Source organism: Sylvia atricapilla, chromosome 8 (genome assembly GCF_009819655.1).
Source record: "Sylvia atricapilla isolate bSylAtr1 chromosome 8, bSylAtr1.pri, whole genome shotgun sequence".
Classification (NCBI taxonomy): domain Eukaryota; kingdom Metazoa; phylum Chordata; class Aves; order Passeriformes; family Sylviidae; genus Sylvia; species Sylvia atricapilla.
This window is the reverse complement of record NC_089147.1, coordinates 25,254,873-25,260,862: the sequence shown is the minus strand read 5'-3', so window position 1 is coordinate 25,260,862 and position 5,990 is coordinate 25,254,873. Positions and strand designations below refer to the sequence as shown.

At 44.5% G+C, this 5,990-nt stretch overlaps 1 long non-coding RNA gene across 1 annotated transcript; it reads right to left on the bottom strand.

Moving 5' to 3' along the window:
• Positions 1–1,127: 1,127 nt before the first annotated feature.
• On the bottom strand, positions 1,128–5,662 carry LOC136364545 (uncharacterized). Its single transcript, XR_010744172.1, has 3 exons — positions 5,592–5,662; positions 1,991–2,081; positions 1,128–1,344 (listed from the first exon to the last, which is right to left on the bottom strand). It is a non-coding gene; the product is annotated as an uncharacterized lncRNA (long non-coding RNA).
• Between the last annotated feature and the right edge of the window lie 328 nt (positions 5,663–5,990).

Here is a 5,990-nt window from a genome sequence, read left to right as displayed (position 1 = left end):
CCAAAATCAAAGCATATAATTTTCCCTGGTTCCTGAGCATTTCTAAAGCCACAAATTTGTAGGTTATCCTGAGTATCTAGACCTGTCTTTTACCCAAAATTATGGAAGTTGAAGAAAATTAGGTTGATGAAAATACTAGTACTCTTTCATCATAAATGCAGGCTTTACCCTAATATCTTCTGTCTTATTTTTTCATTATCAGACAAAATAAAAGCCTAAACACAAGTTTCTGTGACGATGAAGACTCAAAAAAAATAGTTAATTATATAATAAGTGTTCATTTGTAAAATTCTAAGCACAGTTCAAATAATCTAACAGGGGCCATATAAATAATATGGAAAAAACCTTTTACAATTTAGTTTCCATTACTTCCAATATCAAAAAACAGAATTTGTAACTCAAACTGTCTTTCTTAGATGCATCTTGATTACATGAGATTAAAGCAATTGTGGTTTAAATTACTATAATGCAATTATCATAGCTTGTTACATATCACAAAGATAGGATTTGAATTGGAGATAGGGAGGGAGAGAAATGATACTGCTGCTACATTTTAGACATTATTCTAGCCATCTAGATAACAAAGATATAATCTATTACCTATATAAGTAACTGCATTATGTTTAATAAAAGCCATTAGTTGAACTAAAAACTCACAAACTGAAAACTCATAAAACTGACAGAAAGAATATCTGAATGCCATGGCATCCAAAACTGGATATGCACATGTACTAACAAACTCCATCAAAGGACTGTGGATGACTTCACTCTGAAAAAAATATGTTTGCTTTGATTTGTTCTCTTAATCAACCTTGATTTTTCACCAAGAACACTCTGTATAGTTTCAAAAGACAACTAAGGAATAAAAGTATTCTGTTTAAAAGCAACGGAGTAATAGTACAGTATGACATTCATCCAAAATAACTTAATTTTCTTGCTTCTACAGACCATTACTTACAATTCTCTGGAAGCTTTTTCTCCATTTGTGTTCAGTACAATGTGTACAAACATACTTTCACGTGGTGTAGACAGAAAAATCAGAGTTGGTGGTAAAAGGGAGAGAGAATCTGCCAGAGCTCAGAAGGAATCTCACATCTGCTCACCTAGAATCACCTCCATCAGTTTCATCAGAACTCCTCAACAGCTCTAGAGGGAGACATTCACAGCCTGGCAGTGGTTTTGTGGCTTCCTCCTTACCTAATATACTATTTTTCTGTAAAACTTGCCTTTATGGTGCTTCTGTAGTTTCTAACTGGTATGCAGAGATGATCATGGGCAGAAGAAATATCAAGAGAGCATTCTGTATCTTGGAAACAAGGATATTTCAAGTATAGCTTCAGGTCACTGTGGAAAGAGAAGGAGAAAATTAAATCTATAAAACAAATGTAAGTGATTATATTGGTACAAAAGTCATTTAGAAATAGTAACTAAAGTTCCTGTCAAAATTGGACAAATGATCTAAAAAATACGGAAAACCTAATATTTCTACATATGGAGTATCCAAAACACCAGTTGCTGACAGTAATTTAGAATGCCTAAACTGTTTTTTTGTGTTTTTTGTTTGACTTGCCTTTATTTTCCACTGTTTCTCCATGTGTACTCTCTTCTGGCATTGGCCATATTTTTCTGTAATTTTCTCCCCTGATTCACTGTAGCAGACTTCACAATTATTTCAGGTCCTTCCATAGGCTTTTGCAGGATGCCATGCTCTCCTGGGATGCCTTCATTATGAAACACAAAAATTCTGTATCTGTCACTTTTCCCCCTTGAAATCAAATTATGTCATCGTTCCCCCTTGAGGACCAAAAGTACAGACAAGAGTGCATACTAAATGAACGTGAATTTCTGATCCACTTATGAGGTATTTCTGTTTTGTTTTGCTTTGTCCAGAAATGTCTAATTGCCCTTTGAATTTAAATGCTCATTTAAATAATGTACAAAGCAACAACTACTTGATCAGATTAAGATTTTGACAATAAACTTTTTTTACCACACTTATCACAATGCTTTTGGATTGTGCTGCCCTTTTTAAATGCTTCCAAAATCCAGCGTGGTAATGGCCTGAAATCGCTGCTGTGTGCCTGCTAAGGCAGAAGAGATTATTAACATAGGTGTGATCAAAACAGATCAATGCCGCGTGATCAAAACAGATCAATGCCGTGTGATCAAAACAGATCAATGCCGTCAAAACACTGAGCAGACCTGCTGAAGTACGAGTGTGCAGTGCTGGAGGACGGGGAGGGAAGGGGAGCACAGCCGATCTGCTGGGCTGAAGCTGAAGCATCCCCGGGACGTGAGCGGGCCATAATTAGGCTCTTCAGAGCGTTTATCCAGCGCGCAAGATTAAGGCGAGCTGCTCATTCGGGCCTGGGAAGGACCGGCTCGATCCTCCCCGTGCTCCCGGCTGCTGCCACGGGGCAGGACCGGGCAGAGCTGAGCCCCCAGGCGCCGCTCACGGGGAGCAGAGCCGGGCTCTGGCGGTGTCCCCGGGCTCTGGCGGTGTCCCCGGGCTCTGGCGGGGTCCCCGGGCCCCGGCGGTGTCCCCGGGCTCTGGCGGTGTCCCCGGCCCTGGCGGGGTCCCCGGGCTCTGGCGCTGTCCCCCGGGCTCTGGCGCTGTCCCCCGGGCTCTGGCGGTGTCCCCGGGCCCTGGCGGTGTCCCCGGGCCCTGGCGGTGTCCCCGGACTCTGGCGCTGTCCCCCGGCCCCGGCAGTGTCCCCGGGCCCCGGCGGTGTCCCCCGGGCTCTGGCGGTGTCCCCGGGCTCTGGCGGTGTCCCCGGCCCTGGCGGTGTCCCCCGGCCCCGGCGGTGTCCCCGGGCTCTGGCGGGGTCCCCGGACTCTGGCGGGGTCCCCGGCCCTGGCGGGGTCCCCGGGCTCTGGCGGTGTCCCCCGGCTCTGGCGGTGTCCCCGGGCTCTGGCGGGGTCCCCGGGCCCCGGCGGTGTCCCCCGGGCTCTGGCGGTGTCCCCCGGCCCTGGCGGGGTCCCCGGGCTCTGGCGGTGTCCCCGGGCCCTGGCGGTGTCCCCCGGCTCTGGCGGTGTCCCCGGGCTCTGGCGGGGTCCCCGGGCTCTGGCGGGGTCCCCGGGGCCGCGGCCGCGAGGGGGAGCGGCAGCCCCGCGGTTCCGCAGCCCCGGCTCTGCCCTCCATCCCTCCCTCCATCCCTCCATCCATCCCTCCCTCTCCTCGGCCACCGCAGTGCCCTCCCGCAGCAGAACCCGCGCCCTGTTGTTGTTTCGGGGGGCTGAGCCCCACACATTGCCCCTGTGCTAACAGCGGGAGAAACCAGCGGCGCGCACCTCTCTGGGCCAGGAGCGACGCGGCTGACCAGGGGTGAATTGTCCGTCCCGCTTCCCTGCCACGGGTGGTCATACTTGTGTTCTATAGAACATCACTCCTGTTGCCAATTTAGACGCTGCCGGGTTTAGTAACAGAGTCAGAAAAAAAATTTAGGATTTCTCCCTCAGCTTGCTAATACTTTGGTTTCTCAGCTCCAAATCACGCCGTGCTTTCTAACCTCCACAATAGAGACTAAGGTCAGGAAACAGCCCCATTGCTGTCCTGCCCTCACCGACGTTCCCTCAAACACAATTACGCTGCTGCTGCTGCAAATAAATTCATTCCAGAGCCACTCGTGATAGCTGAGTGTCAGAATTAAAGCACATTGCTGAGGACAGTTGCAAATCTGCTCTGCGTTAGTACATCTCTGCTCTGTGGCCAGAGCACATGGCAGCCTCCAGCACCACTGTTTCCATTAAATGTACTGCTGGTACATTTCAAATAGATTTTCACACAGAACACTGTGGTCTCTCTGAAGGACTATTTTACATCTGAGTCGCTCATCTGAACGCTCCACGCATTCTGTCATCCCCATTTCATTTTGGGAACCAAATTTCGCTCCGTTCCCTACCAGCCCTGTGCACTGTGAATTTTCAACTCCAGCAGTGCAGAGTCATGAAACTGTAACTAAAGATGGTGTTCCTTATGGCAGCAAAGTGCCAGGGTAGCACATGACTCAGAGCTTTTCCTTCTCTTATGCTGTCTTTATGTCATATTTAGTTGTTAATTAATTAGAAGATATGAATTTAAATGTCTTCCCTCTCTTAGCAATACTTCTGTATGAATTTTAATCGTTATGCAGCACAGAGCTCCAAACTGTGCCTGACATACAGCTGAACAAGGGTTATGTTGTTACATTTAAGTCCTAATCTGTTTTCTGCTTAAGTACAGACAGATCTATTATATATTTAATATATATAGATATATTTAATATATAATATATATAAGATATATTTAATCTATTTAAATTTGCCTTAATTGTTTGAGTCCATAGAAAGCTGACTGTACTTTCTGCTTTAATTTGGGCAGTTCCAAGAAATTAATATGCACTAAGCTGTTTCCCTAGATATTACAGACTCCTGTTAGCAGTTACAGTGACTAAGCAGATACAAAGTGCATTCCCTGGTGATGTAAAGACACCCCACGGCGTTTGCCACTGCCTGTTTTTACCTTGATATGCAGAGACAGACGAGGCTCCGTCATGGTCTTTGGATGCCAGCAGCCATCTAATCCTCTACTCCTCTGTGCCACTTGCTCCCAATGATATCAAACCCTTCTCAAGTGTGGGGTCTGTGTCAAGTTGCCTGTACCTGATTTTCAGTCTGGACATCACATGAGGAGAGCTGATTGCCCTTCTTTACACAGTTGCAGTGAATAAAGTAATGGCATTGGTCAAGTGTCACCTGGACATTTCTCCCTTCCCACGCAACACTGTGCTCAGCAAAAGAACTTTATTCTGTGTTAAAAATATAGGTAACGAAAATAAATAAAAGAAAATGCAAACTGCCCACAAGGTAGCCAGATGGGCAGCCTACTTAATGTTCCCACTTGATCCTGCATATGAAAGAATTTTTATTTATATCGTTTTGTATTGCCTTTAAACCAGGACTTTAACAATTATTTTTGTCCCTATTGTGTATGACAAATAACTACCAAGATAATTCCATCAAAGCATTAGTTTTTCACTGTGACTATACCCAGCTTAAAATCTAAACACCAAAATCAGCTATTGTTCCTGTTACCTAATTAAGTGTGAAATATTTTAAATGGAACACTAATGGAATAACAGCCTTAAGTGTTTTCTGTAAATCTTCTGGGATTCAAAGCCTTCATCACAAATACATAAAGACTATTAAAAAAACTCTCATATATTAAGTGCTCAAGACAAGTCACTGTGAACTGAGTTATCACTTCTGTCATATTTGCAAAAAATTTTTCTTATACTGTTGTGTTTTATTCAAGTAATATTGTTCCTGGAACTGCAGCCTGTTTTGGAAGTTGACGCAAATCAGAAAGCTAAAGGCTACTGAACACATAAAAAGTTCTGAGTGCATAGCTCTGCTCCTCTCACCTCATGAAATCAACTTTCTTTGGTCCTCCAGTGCCAGAGAACTGTCATATTGAAATAAACAGATGAGAAACTACTATTTTTTTACTCTTGCTGGCTACTGCACAGATATACAGTATCCTGCTATTCAGTCCAATTCTTTGAAACACAGTGAAGACTTCCCAGACTACTTATCATGAGGTAAACCCTTACCTGCCAGTGCAGGACAGTGACAGACTCCTGGGAAATGGAACAGAATGCACGACTTCCCCTGTGGTCCATGGTCACTAGAAAATAAAGAACAGATTTGAGTCTTTTTAAGCCTTTGATCATGTTTCCTGAACCTTAATTTACATTATTTTTATTGCCACAAGCATTTTCTCTTCTCTTTTGATTGTCTCCCTGGTTCGTGGAGTTTTGTTTTCAGGAGGACAATGTAGCATTGAGGGAAGAGTCAAATTTAAGTTCTATGTAAAGTCTAGATTTGGTCCTATTTTCCTGATCTGTCAAACTGTCTCTTCTCTTTTGTCAGGCATTCATGTGCACGATCCTGGTCTCACTGCCATGAAATAAATCTGTAACTTAATGGAAATATCAAAGTATGTACAAAGG